At 40.9% G+C, this 15,184-nt stretch overlaps 1 pseudogene; it reads right to left on the bottom strand.

The window, feature by feature from the left end:
- Nucleotides 1–6,004, bottom strand: part of LOC100457938 (isoleucine--tRNA ligase, cytoplasmic-like) — a 34,721-nt pseudogene extending 28,717 nt beyond the window's left edge.
- Between the last annotated feature and the right edge of the window lie 9,180 nt (nucleotides 6,005–15,184).

The following is a 15,184-nucleotide window of genomic DNA, read 5'->3' on the forward strand; positions in this document are numbered from 1 at the left end:
GCACAAAAGTTAAATATCTTTTCTATTTTAGGCCAGGTGCAGTGGCTCATGCCTGTAATCCCAGCACTTTGGGAGGCCGAGGCGGGCAGATCACGAGGTCAGGAGATTGAGACCACCCTGGCTAACATGGTGAAACCCTGTCTCTACTAAAAATACAAAAAATTAGCCGGGCATGGTGGCACGCACCTGTAGCCCCAGCTACTCAGGAGGCCGAGGCAGGAGAATCGCTTGAACCTGGGAGGCGGAGGTTGCAGTGAACTGAGATCGTGTCACTGCAATCCAGCCTGGGCGACAGAGCTAGACTCCATTTCAAATACACATATATATTTCTATTTTAAAACAGCAATACATTTCTCCCCTTAGCTCTGCCTTTATCTAAAATAAATATCTCTATGATAGTAATTGGTTTACTAACTTACATTGCAAAGAATATGCCTTAAATTGAAGCTTATGGATAAAACTTTCAATGTTTATTTTCATAATCATGCTGCTCACTATGTTTAAGTGGAGTCTTTCCACCTAAAGCGTGGCTTATTAGCTGGAGGAAATGCAATGTGGTGCACACCATCAAATGACTACAAAAATGCTGTCAGCTTTAAAATTCAATCTACCAATCTGAGACAACTGGGACCTGTACATACTGGTTCCTCAAATGAAACCTCGTTAAAGTGGGTGACCATTTTTAAAACAATAATTCCACATCTTCAACATTTTAACTTAGAACTTATAAATGACCTTTACTCACCAACTTTAGATTAAGGCCCAAGGCTCTGTGGAGGAGCAGAAGTGAAACGGACAAACAAAAGAAGATTGGCCAGGAGTGGATACAGGCTGAAGCTCAGTGATGAGGACACAGGGCTTATTATAGTATATTCTCAACTTCAGTCAAATATGGCACATTTCATTATTAAAAGTTAAATAAATTAGTCTAAATACTATTTATAAGAAAAACAGGCCAGGCACAATGGCTCACACCTGAATCTCTGTAATATTTGGGAAGCAGAGGAGGGAGGATAGCTTGAGCCTAGGAGTTAAAAACCAGCCTGGACAACACAGCCAGACCCCTGTTTCTACAAATAAATAAATAAAATAATTATCCAGGCGTGGTGGTGTGTACCTGTGGTCCCAGCTACTGGAGGCTGAGGTGGAAGCATTGCTTGAGCCTGGGAGGTGGAGGCTGCAGTGAGCTGTGACTGCACCACTGCACTCCAGCTTGGGCAATGGAGCAAGACCCTGTCTCAAAGAAAAAAATAAAAAAGAAAATGAAAAAAGAGAAAAACAGGAAAAACATCCTCTTCCTAGATGACGAACCAAAGGTCCAAGAGAATGAAAGCAAACAGACCAGCTTAATACCATCCTCTTCAGTGAGAAACTACCCCAAGGGAGATACCAAATGGAATACAGGGAGAGAAAGAAAGTTTTAGTTCTGGGTTAAGATGTAAGTTGGAGCCTATAATGTCTGAGAATTTCTTGAATACTGCGGGCATTCTGCCTCTCCTGTTGACTCTGGTTGAGTCAATGAAGAAAAGCCTTGCCTCTTCCTCTCCATGCACTCGCATGCCTGTTTAGAAGAAATGGTAGACCATGGAAAGGCGCAGACCCTAGCTGAGAGGTGCCAGGGAGCCTGCTGCTTAGATTCTGACTCCTGCCCTTGGGGTTGCCCAGTAAGGCTCCCCCATGGAGGGTGGGAAAGGAACGGGTGAACGGAACAGACTCTCAATCCCACACCTGATGAAAACCAGTTTGAGACTCACTTCACTGAGTCTTTCTAAAACATTCAACTTCTTAATGACAACTATTTCCTGTATTTTTTTCATTCCTGTTTCATCAGTTATGGAAGATGTAATATTATCACAATAATAAGTACCAGTTACAATTAACAAACCTGTTTGGGAGGAAGGCTGACTCTTGGCAAGCCTGCAACTCCTCTGGTTGGAGCAGCACTGCACGGATGTGTCCAGCAGTTTCTTGCCTAGAAGAAACTCAGTTCATCTATGAAGACATACATAGACTGCAAGTGAAGGAATAAAAGATATCCCATACAAATGCAAACAAAAAAGCAGTAGCAGCTATACTTAGATAAAATAGACTTTAAGTTAAAAAAAAAAGTAAAGATAATTGTATGAGAAAGAAGTAAACAGCAGCCTCACAATTATAAATGTATATGCAACCAACACTGAAGCACCTAAATACGGAAGCAAATATTAACAGGCCTTTAAGGACAGATGGAATAGAATATAATAATAGAACACACCTCAACACTCCACTATCATCAACACCCCACTACTGTCAACGAACAGATCATCCAGACAAAACATTAGTTCACTAGCACATGAATTATTCTGCAACACAGACTATGTGTTAGGCCAAAAAACAAGTCCCAACACAATTTTAAAAACTGAATTCATATCAAGTATCTTTTCTGACCACAGTAGAATAGGATTAGAAATCAATAACAGGAAAAACTTTAAAAACTGTACAAATATATGGAAATTAAAATACAGGGTCATAAACAACCAGTAAATAAAAAAAAGGAAATTAAATATTTTTTGAAAAAACAAACAACATAACGAATCATGTGGGATGCAGCAAAGGCAGTTGTAAGAAGACAAGTGCATAGCTATAGATGCCTTCATCAGAAAAGTAGAAACATCTCAAATAGCCAACCTGACAGTACACCTCCAGTAATGAGAAAAACTAAAAAATTCAAATGCTAGAATTAGTAGAAAAAATACCATAAAGATTAAGGAGGAAATTTTAAAAACAAAATATACAAAAAGTCAATGGAACAAAGAGCTGGAGTGATTTAGAAAAAAATCAAAATTGACAAGCTTTAACTAGACTAAGAATAAGAAAAAGAAACATCATAGATGAAAAAGCAAACATTACAATTGATAACAGAAATACGAAGGATTGTAAATGATTACTAAAAACGTTTATATACAAATTGAAAAATCCAGAAGTGAATCAATTTCTAGACACATAATGAATTCCCAAGGTAGAATGATAAAAAAATAAAAAACCTGAATGGACCAATAATGAGTAATGCAATTAAAGCAGTAATAAAAAGTCTCCCAGCAAAGAAAAACACAAGCAGCACGGTTTTACTGCTGAATTACTAAGCATTTTTAAAAGAGCTAACACCAATTTTACTCAAAATATTCCCCATAAGGAGAGCATTTGGTTGTCCAGTAAATATGGTACCACCTGTGGGTTTTTTATAGACACCTCTTATTATGCAAGCAAGTGCCCTACTCCTAGTTACTTAAATATGGTACTGCCTGTGGGTTTTTTACAGTTACCTTTTATTATGTAAGCAAGCTGCCTTCTACTCCTAGTTTTCTGAGAGTTTTTATCAGGAATGCAATTAGATTTTGTGAAACACCTTTTCAGCAAATCTTGAGAGGATCGTGTTTTTTGGTTTGGGTTTCTTAATACAAGTTACGTTACTTTTTGAATATTAGGTCAATGTTACATTTCTGAGATAAACATGTAGTCATAAGATATCTCTTTTTAGGAATTGCTAAATTTGCCAAAATTTTAAGAATGTTTGCATTTATGCTCATAAGGAACATTGGTCTTTAGGTCTACTGTCTCATAATCCAATTTTGCTATCAGAGCAATTCTGGCCTCATGGAACGACTTGAGTAGTCCCTTCTTTTCAAGATTTTAGAAGAGATTATTTTAAATTGATATTTTTCTTTCTCATTTGGTGGAAATCAGTGGTGAAGCTATGTAAGACTGTACATTTCCTTGTGGGTGGGCGGGCTTTAACCACAAATTAAATTTCTTTAACAAATGTGGAAAATTCATGATATCTATTTAACAAATGTGGAAAATTCATGATATCTATTTATTCTTAAGTGGGCTTTGGTATTCGGTAGTTCGTGTTTTTCAAACCGTATGTCCATTGCATTTCTGTTGTTGAATTTATTGACAACAAGTTATTTACACTATATTATTATCCTTTTACTCTCTGAGAAATTTTTATAAATGTCACCTGTCAGTCCTAATGTGGTTAACTCATTTCTTTCCTTTCTCTTGGTCAATCTGCGTAGAGATTTTATTGATCTTTAAAAAGAAACTTCGGCTTTTAATTATTTTATTATTCTTCAGTTCCCTATTTCCTTGATTTCAATTTGTTGTATTTTCATTTTTATTCAGTTCAAAATACTTTTTAATTTGCTTTTTGGTTTCTTTTTTGATCCTTGGTTTATTAGGAAGTGTTCTATTTTATTTCCAAATATTTGGAGATTTCCAGATAGCTTTCTGTGGTCAATTTCTAATTTAAATCCATCACAGTCAGAGAACATACTTTATATTACTTGAATCCTTTTAAGCTTATTGATACTGGTTTCATGGTCTACAGTATGGTTGCTCTCGCGAAATGCTCTGTGTTCATTTTCTGAAGATATTTTTGCTGGTAAGGAATTCCAGTTTGACAACTTTGCTTTTCTTTCAGACTTTGAGGATGTCCCTCTACTTTCTTTTTGCTGGCATCGATTCAGATGAAAGGTCCGCCCCACCACTGTTTGTTCTTCTGTATGCAATACGTCTTTTTTCTCTGACTAGTTAAGATTTTGTCTTTATTATTCATTTAAAGCATTTATGTGTGCCTTGGTATTGTTGTTTTACAGTTTTTCATGCTTAGGGTTCATTGAGATTCTTGGATCTGCAGATTCATGGTTTTCATTACATTTAGAAAATGTATTTTATTTCTTCAAATATTCTTTCTGACCTTCCTTTTCTCTCCTTTGCAGGCTCCAATTACATGTATATTAAGCTGTTTGACCTTGTCCCAGGACTGTTATTCTTTTAAGTTTTTCTCTGGGTTTTATGTTATATAGTTTTTATTACTATGTTTTAAATTGCACTAATCTTTATTCTTCAATGTGAATTCTGCCATTAATCCTATACAGTGTGTCTCTTACATATTATAGTTTCCATGGGTAGAATTTTGATTTGGTTCTGTCAAATTTTGGTTCTTCTATGTCTCTACCTGAAACATTTATTATTTCCTGTGCTTCTTGAACATATGAAATTAAATTATACTAACCACTTAATGTCCTTACCTAATTTCATTATGTGTGTCATTTCTGGGTCACTTTCAAGTGACTGATTTTTCTCCTTAGTATGGATAGTATTTTCTTGCTTTTTGCACCCCTGTAAGTTTTGGCTACATGCTGGGCATTCTGAATTTTACCTTATTGGATACTGGATACACACACACACACGCACGCACATGCATACACACACATAATACCTTTGAGTTTATTCTGGAACACATTTAAGTTACATGTAAACAATTTGTCCTCTTGGGTATTGCTTTCAGGCTTTCTCAAGTGAAAACAGCAGAATTAAACAGAGCAGAACCTAGTCTAGGGCTAACTTTCCTTACACTTACTTACACCACCACCAGTCCCCTGCGTGTGCACTTGATGCCTGGTGACGTCGCGTGCTTCGCACTCTAGCTGGTGAAAACTGGCACTGTTCCTAACGCTGCATGAGGCCCCGGGATCCTTCCCTGTAATTCCTTTGGTGATTCTTCCCTGGCCTCAGGTGGTTGTGTTTTGTTTTTTTCACATACACGTGCTGATTTCTAGAGTTCTCTGTGCAGCCCTCTCCCCCTCTAGGGCCCTCCCCTGTAAGCTCCACCCTCTGGTCTTCCTGAGCTCCTAGCTCTGTTTTTTCCACTTTGGGAGACCTATGGGTTCCCCCTTCCTGTGCTGCTACCTGAAAACTTTCTCCAGGCAGTAAGGTCGAGCAGTCACAGCACCCACGCAGGGCTCCCTCTCGTTTCACACCCTTCAGGAGGAGTTTCTTCTGTTGTCTGATATATTTTGTCCAAACCATTGGTTGATACATTTTGTCGTTTTTTTTCTCCCTTCCTTCCTTTCTTGTCCCACAAGAGAGAATATTCTGGTTCCCATTACTCTATCTTAGCTGAAAGTTACGTTACTTTTTTAAAATTTCTGTCAAGAGAAAGTTTTATCAGAAACATTTTTTCAACAAATATTTATGTGCTATTTTCTGTGAAGATTAACATGCCTAGAGCTGTGAATAAAGACAGACCAGATCTCTGCCCTCAGAGGTGAGAGAGGCATGAAATGAATCTCAAAAAAAATGAATTAATTAATTTTTAAAAAATTCCCCATAAAAAGAACAGGAGAGAAGCCTTCGAAACTTGTTCTATGAGGACAGCATGACCCTGGTACAAAAATCAGAGCAGGACACAACACACAAAGCCAACCACAGGCATTTTAAATATCCCTGATGAACACAGATGCAAAAAATACTCAACAAAATACTTGAAAATTGCAATTGACAACACAATAAAATGATTATCTGCCATGATCAAGGATTCACCCCAGGAATATGAAGATGATTCAATATACAAATAAAGGTACGACATCACATTCAGTGAATCAAGAAAACCATATAATCATTTAAGACGACGCTGAAAAAAAAAATCAACATTCCTTCATAGAAACTCAACATGAGTACAGATGGAACATGTCTCAGCACGACAAACGCCATGTATGACAAACCAACAGCTAACATCATAATCAATGGGGAAAAATTAAAAGCTCTTCCTCCAAGATCGGGAACAAGCATGGCTACTTTTACACCACTTTTATTCATCATAGTACTGGAAATCCTAGGTACAACAATTAGACAGGCGAATGCAATAAAAGGCATCCAAATTGGAAAAAAGGAAGTCAAATTTCCTGTTTGCAGGTGACATAAACATATATATAGAGAACCCTAAACATTCCACAAAAATCCTACTATAAATAATTTAGTCAAGTTGCAAGATACAATATCAATATATAAAAATGAGTAACACGCCGATGCATCAATAGCAAAATACCTAAGAAAAAAGTCAAGAAAGCTATTTCATTTTTTAAAAAAAAGGGTATCTAGGGACACTTAATCAAAAAGGCAAAAGATACAAGGAAAACTATAAAACATAAATGAAAGATACTAAAGCAGACATAAGTAAATGGAAAGATATCCCATGTCCATGCAGTAGGAGGATATTGTTAAAGTATCTGCATCAACTAATAAGATCTACAGAATCAATGCAATCCGTCTTAAATTACAAAAGACATCCTTAATAGAAATAAAAAAACCATCCTAAAATTCATATGCAAATGCAAAATACTTCACAGAGACAAAAGAATCTGGAATAAGAAGAAAAGCTGGAAGCATCACACTACCTGATGTCAAAACACACAAATCTATATTGTATGCATGGTACTATCAAAACAGCATGGTGCTATCAATAAAAGGAGCGGAGGAGAGAGACGAACGAATGACAAGACAGACAAGTGAAACAACAGACAACTCAGGAATAAATTCATGCATTTATTGTCAACCCATTTTTAACAAAGTCACCAAGAACACACATTTCGGAAGGACAATCTCTTCAATGAACTGTGCTAGGAAAACCCAACACCACATGTACAATAATCTATCTAGGCCGTTATCTTACCATATACAAACATCTACTCAAAATAAAGACTTAAATGTAAGACCTGAAACTACTGGAGAAGAAAACAGGATAAATGCTTCATGAAACTGGAGAGGACAAGGAATTTTCAAATAGACATCAAAAGCACAAGCAACAACAGCAAAGATACAATTACATTAAACTTAAAAGCTTCTGCAAAGCAGAGGAAGCAATCAGAAGAAAACAGGCCGGGCGCCGTGGCTCACGCCTGTACACCCAGCACTTTGGGAGGCTGAGGTGTACCGATCATGAAGCCAGGAAATTGAGACCATCCTGGCTAACACGGTGAAACCACGTCTCTACTAAAAATACAAAAAAATTGGCCGGGCGTGGTGGCAGGCGCCTGTAGTCCCAGCTACTCAGGAAGCCGAGGCAGGAAAATGGAGTGAACCCAGGAGGCAGAGCTTCCAGTCAGCCGAGACCGTGCCACTGCACTCCAACCTGGGCGACAGAGCGAGACTCTGTCTAAAAAAAATTAAATTAAAATTTTTTAAAAATGAAGAAACAACCCAGAGAATGGAAGCAAATATTTGCAAACCATGCATCAGACAAGGAATTCATACACAAAATATACAAAAAACTCAAAACTACTAAAGAGAAAAAACACAAATGATCTTATTTAAAAAATCTACCCAAAACCTTTGTCCCCCACCATTATTTCCCTACCTTCTTTTCCAGACCGCCTTTGGCCCCCTCCCTCTCACCACTCTTTTTCTTCCTCCATCTGCCCCCAAACTTCACCATTTTCTCCCCATCATCATTTCACAAAGCCTTCTCTACTCTCCTGCTCAACACCCTTTTCCCCATCCATCTACCCAAACCCTTTCCCCACTGTTTCTTCCCACCGTCTTTTCCCCTTATCCCTGGCCACCCTCTTTTTCCCCCTTCCGCTCTCATCACCCTCTTTTGCTTTCATCTAATAAAAAACATTTTCCCCCGTCTTTTCCCAAAACCTTCTCCCCACTCCTGCTGCTCACCATCCTCTTTTCCCCCTTCATCTACCCAGAAACTGTTTTCATCTTTCCCCCGTTCTTGCTTGCCATTCTCTTTCCCTTCTCCATCTACCCAAAAACATTTCCCCCCGTCTTTTCACAAAGCCTTCTCCCCACTCCTGCTCACCTTCCTTTTCCCCCTCCATCCACCCCCCAAAACTTTCCCCACCATCTTTTCAAACTCTCCCGGCTTTACCACTCGTGCTTTTCTTTCCCCTATCTTGTTTGCCACCCTCTTTTTTGCCCTCCATCTACCCCGAACTATTTTTCCATCGTTTTCCCAACCCTTTATCCCTGCTCCCTCTCGCCACCTCTTTCCTCCTCCTCGTCACCCCCCCTTTTCCCCCCTCCATCTATCGAATCTTTTCTTTCTCCACCATCCTTCTTTTCTGCCAGTCTTTTCACAAAATCTTATCTTCCTCCTACTGGCTACCCTCTTTTTCCTTCTCCCACTTGCTACCCTCTTTTGCTCCTCTACCCAAAAACTTTTCCCCCCCACTGTATTTTCTCCCCGCCATCTTTTCTCAAAACCTTCTCTCCCTACTGCTCGCCCGTTTTCCCCCACCACCACCCACTTTTTACTCCTCCCACTTGCCACACTCTTTTCCCCCTCCATCTACCCAAACTTTTTACCCACCGTCTTCGTGCAAAACCTTCCCTCCCTCCCGCTCCCCACCCTGTTTTCCGCCTCCACCTACCCAAAAACTTTTTTCCTCACCATCTTTTCGCCACCATCTTTTTGCAACGCCTTCTCCTGCTAAGCCATCCTTTTTTCCCTTTGCATTAACTACCCTCTTTACTCCCCTCCATCTATCCCAAAACTGTTTTCCTTCTCCTACCGCTCCAGCTGGGCTATCTCCGTCGCTGCCAACAACCGCAGCGAGGCGAGCCGCGCTCCCGCGGCTCCAGCCTGCTTCCGCATACGGCCCGTGACTCCCAGTTCCTACTCCTCTCCTCACAGCTGCTAGCAACTCGACTTACAGACGCAGGAACCTGAAAACACCTGATTTCACTTCAGCATCATTTATATACTGCAGTTATGCTCCCAGAGGTTCCTGGACTGCATGTTTTGATTGGATGAGAAAAATACTTCCAGGCTTACTCTGATTGGACTTTATGATCATGTTCTGATTGGATGAGAGCAAGTCTTAACAACCAATCACAGCATGAAAATAAAGTCCAATCAGAGTAGGCCTAGAGGTTTTTCTCTCATCCAATCAGAACACGTAGTCCAGGAACCGCTTTTGCATAACCTCGGCATATAAAGCATGCTGAGGTCACGTCAGGTCATTTCAAGCTCTTCTGTGTCCAGCGGAGGAGCTACTTTGTGCCTTGCTTAGAGAACTGGAAGAGGCCGTAACCTTCCACCTGTTGGAGAATGGAGGATGGATGGAGCCTGGAGCCCTGGAGCCTGGGACACTACCTTGCAGCGGTTGGCCGTCGCGACAGAGCAGTAAGAGAGCAGCTGGCAGCTGGAGCTTCTCCTGCTGGGCTGGAGGACTAGGAGAAGGAAGAGGCACCACCACAGGCTGGAGGCTGGAGCCTGGAGCCTGTGCCACCGTGGCTCATCTCGCTGTGGTTCATGGTGACGTCGGAGACTGCAGCTTTGCCACAGTGGTAGAAATGTGATGGGGTAGGTGAGTTTCCTGGGGCTGCCCTGTACGCCTGTTGGGGAAGGGGTTGGGTGTCATATTGGGGCTCACTGCTAGAGGCTATCCTGCCTGTGGCAGTGGTCTGGTTGGGGGCTGTCTCCAGCGTTGCGTTTCTGGTGGTCAGGCTGGTTGGCTGGCTATCTGGGGCTATACTGCCCGTGGTGGCAGGGGTGGTGGGGGGAGGTAGATTGTGCACACTAACGTGTACTACCGGTGGCTGGGGAAGGATTAGGGGCTCTATTTTCTGCGGCACTGCCAGTGGCAGGGGGTGGGTTGGGTAGAGTTATCCAGAGCTGCAATGCTGGCAGTGGGGGGTGGTTTAGGGGCATTGTTGGGTGCTGCACTGCCTGTGACTGGGGGGTGCGCCGTCAGGAGCTGAACTGCCTGTGGCGGGGTTGGGGAAGGCGGGTTTGGGACGCTATCTAGTGCGGCAACCCCTGTGGCTGGGTCAGATTGTGGACACTATTGGGTGGTACACTCCCTGCGGTGTGGGGGGAGTGCTTTTGGGGAGGTATTGGGGTTACGTTGTCTCACATTGCAGGTTGTGTTGGATGTGCTATCTGGGGGCTACACTGCTAGTGGCAGGGGACAGATTAGGGGTGCTATGCGGGCTACACTGCTAGTGGCGTTGGCGAGCTGAGGAGGTGGCAGTGACAGCAGTGGCCTCCTCCTTCCTTCTGGTGGCCGCCTCCTTCTAGTGGCCCCTAGGTAAGGGATCATTCTCTTCCTGGATTCCAGACTCTAGAAGGTGATTTTCTCCTGCTCGAGCTAGATTGCACGGCAGGGCCCCCACGCCCACTGTGGTTTTCCGGCCTGCCCTCATGCTCTGTGTTGCGGAGACCACCTGGGACTACCAGGCAGGGAGTAGTAGACACCACGGGGGAAGTGAGGGACAGGGCACTGTGGGTGGAGGCGTCAGGAATGGGAACCAGCCCTTGGGTGGGGAGGGCTGGCTGGGTCTGAGTTTCTCTTACTTGGGCTCCCTGAGGAGGGCAGCCCTGGTGGGCCCAGCAATTCCTGGCCAGCTGGACTTGGCCAGGAGCCAGTTTCAGTGAAGTCACTCCCACCCCAGGCCCCAGTTCCTGGCCAGCTTTTGCTAGAAGGAGAGGCTGGACTTTGGAAGGTGGGTGTGAGTGCCTTCAGTGAAACTGATCCCTGCCACCCAGTCAGCAGCGTGACAAGGTGAGGCTCTAATGGTTCTACTGCCTGGATCCTGTTTTGGGGTTTTCTGGCTTTGCCTGCCCAGCTGCTCCAAGCCAGGCTGAAGGAGGAGGAGGAGTCGCCTGTGGTACGGTCCAGCCTGCAGGTGACGTGGCTCTGCAGCTTGCCTCATGCGGTTGGTGGTGGCGATGGAGACTGCAGCTCAACCGGAGCAGTAGGAGGGCACCCACGGGGGCCAGGTGGTAGGAGCCTGGTAGGGTGGGCTGGTACATTGAGGGTGACAGTGGTTGTATTGGCATCGGCGCTAATAGTGGTAGCAGTAGGAAGTCTGGGGGCCGGGAAGGGGGAGTAAGAGCACTGCAGGGCCCATCCCGTCCTGGGATGGGGAGGAACCTGTGGGTGCTGTAACGCACGCCTTGGTGACAGTGGTGGTGGTACACCTAGGGCAGAGGAGTCCTCCCCCTTCTCCTGCAATCTCTGGAGGGTGCCCCCCTCCTGCTGGTGCCTGAGCCAGGCGTGAGTGGCACCATTGTCTCACTGTTAACAAAATCTAGGGGGTGACTATTTGTGTATCCTTTTGCTTATTTTTTGTTGTGATAGTCTTGGAGTTACTCAAATTTTATGAATCGAGGAGGGGATAAAAAGTGTAATAGGCCTTCTAATTCCCACACTGTTCTTTTTCCTTTCTTCCGTTGTGTATTTTCTTCTCATTTTCTTGTTCCTCTTCCTTTTCTTTTGCTACTGTTTCTATTTCATGTTTGTATTGTTTCTCCTCCTGTTTGGTGGTGACTCCACCAAAAAAACCCGTTAAAGCTGATAAACACATTCAATAAAGTTGTGAGTCACAAAATTAACATACAAATAGTATTCTTGTATCTATACACCCATGACAAAATATCTGAAAAATAAATTAATAATTCCATTTATAATAGCATCAAAACAAATATATAAGTATATAAAATACTAACGAGTTAATTTTAATGAAGGGTGTGAAAGATGTGTATACTGAAATGTATAGCACATTGAAGAAAGAAGTTGAAAGTGACATAAATAGAAAAATATCCTATATTTTTAAATTTTTACAAAATGTGTGCTGATATAATTTCTTTTATACCTGATATTAGGAATTTGTCTTATTTTTGTTTTGATGATCAGCCTGCTGGAGGTTTATAAATACTTGGTTTCATGGAGTTTTCTCTATTTTTTGTTTCACTGATTTTCACTCTGATCCTTAGTATTTCCAAAACTGTTTTATTTTGTGTTGAATTTGCTCATCTTTTTCTAATTATTAAGGCAGAAGCTGGGGTAGTTAATTGATCTACAACTGTCCTCTTTTCTAATAATACATTTAATCCCATAATTTTACCCATAAATATTACCTTATCAGAATCACACATTTTGAAATACTGTTTTCACTCTCACTTAGCTGAAAACGTATTCTAATTTCTCTTTTGAAATCTTCTTTAGTCCTTGCAATATGCAGACATGTGTAATCTATCATTCTAATACTTGACGTTTTCCAAAAAAGTTTTTATTATTAGCTTCTCATCTATTTCCAGTGTGGTCCGAGAGCATACTTCATATGACCTAAATCACTCCAAATATTTTGAGACTTGCTTCCTGGTACAGAATGTGTTCTATCTTCTGTTTGCTTGAAAGGAGTTTATATTATGTGATTGTCAGGTGGACTGATTTATAATGTCAATCAAATCAAGTTGTTTGATGGTTTGGTTTAAGTCTGCTCTATCTACACTGATTTTTTTCTACTTGTTCTACCAATTATTAAGAGTGAGTATCATAATCCCCAGTTATAATTGTGGAATTGTCTATTTCTCTTTTGAGTTCTATCAGTGTTTGTTTCATTTGTGTTGAAGCTCTGTGATGACATACATAGGGCTTGTTATTCTTTGAATTGTTACATTCTCCTGAGAAGCTGACCCTGCTCTCCTTATAAAATGACGTTCTTCACCCCTGATAATATTCTTTTATCTGATGTCTACATTATCTGATATGAATATGGTCACTCCAGCTTTCATTTGATTCACGATCAATCTTTTTCAATCTTTTACTTTTAATGTATTTGTGTCTTTATATTTAAAATGTCTTTCTTACAGGCAGCATGTACTTGGGTCTTGATTATTTTCATCTAAGCTGACAATCTCTACCTTTTTAACTGGGATGCTTAGGACATTTAACAAGATTTTTGAAATGGTTAGGTTACACCCATCATGTTATTTTATCTTTTACTCAATCCATCTGTTCTTTGCCCCTTTCCTCTTTGATGCTCTCCTTTGGTTTTTTGTTGTTGTTGTTACTCCATCTTATCTTTGTTGGCTTATATGATGATAACAAAACTTTTTGTTCTGTTATTTCAGTGGTTGCTTTACAACTGTAAGTTACTGCAGCCTACTTTCACGTGTTATCTTATTTCATGCGTGGTATAAAAACCTTCTAGTAACATGCTTTCATTTTTCCTTTCCTGACTTTTGGCTATTGTCCTGCATTTCACTTACACGTAAGTTACAAACTACACAGAACACTGTTGTTATTTTTGTATAAAATTCAATTATCACTTTAAGATTTTTTAATGGAGGGGTCTTATACATCTTCCTATACAGTTACTTTCCAGAGCTCTTCATGCCTTATTACAGATCAATATTTCTATCTGGTACCATCTTTCTTCTGCCTGAGGAGTTCCTATTCTATTTCCTGTAGAGTAGGTCTGCTGGTGATACATTCTTAGTTTTTTTGCTTGGATATATCTTTGTCACTTTCGTTTTAGAAAGTTATTTACGCTAGGTACAGAATTCAGAGTTAACAGTATCTCCTCTTTTAATATTTAAAATATTTTTTCCATATCCTCCCAGATTCCGGTATCTGATGAGAACTCTGGCAGCATCCTTCACTTTGTTAATCTCTACGTAAGATGTGTCCCATTCCTCTATGCCTGTATCCCTAGGGCTCAATACTTTGATTACTATGTATCTTTATGGAGTTCTCCATATTTCTTATTGGTGGGCTTTATTGAGTTTCTTAGATAAGAGATTTATAGTTTATATCAAATTTGAAAACATTTTGGCCATTTTTTTATTGTAATATTTTTTCTGTCCCTCCTTTTTTCAGTCCTTCTGGGACTCAAATTACACATATTATTGGCTGTTTGAAGGTGTTCTACAGTTAGTTCCTTAAAGTCCTTTTTCTCTGTTTCCTTTTGGATAGTTTTTATTGCTGTGTTTTGTCTTTGGCAATGTTTAATCTGCCATTAATCATGTTCCATGTATTTTTCATCTCAAATTAACTAAGAGTTTTTGGGTGGGCATAGTGGCTCACACCTGTAATCCCAGCACTTTGGGAGACTGAGGTGGGCTGATCGCTTGAGCTCAAGAGTTCGAGACCAGCCTGGGCAACACGACAAAACCCCGCGTCTCCAAAAATTAGCCAGGCGTGGTGGCGTACGCCTGTAGTCCCAGCTACTCAGGAGGCTGAAATAAGAGGATAGCTTAAGCCTAGGAGGCAGAGGTTGCAGTGAGCCAAGATCACGCCACTACTCCAGCCTGGGTGACAAAGCCAGAACCTATCTTTAAAAAAAAAAAAAAGTTTTTATCTTTAAAATTTGACATGGGTCTTTTCATTTTTTCTATATCTCTAACTTTTTGAAAGCATGAAATAGTTATAATAACTGTTCTGATGTTGTTTTCTGCTAATTCAACATCTATGTGAGCTCTGGATTGATTTTGATTGGTTGATTCATGATGGGTCTCATTTTCCTGTTTCTTTGCAGGCTGGGTATGGCTAACAGCAGATGTTATCTTGTTGAATACTGGATATTTTTACATTATAGGAATATAAGAATTTGGAAAGAGTTC

This window comes from Pongo abelii, chromosome 13 (assembly GCF_028885655.2).
Source record: "Pongo abelii isolate AG06213 chromosome 13, NHGRI_mPonAbe1-v2.0_pri, whole genome shotgun sequence".
NCBI classification, from domain to species: Eukaryota; Metazoa; Chordata; class Mammalia; order Primates; family Hominidae; genus Pongo; species Pongo abelii.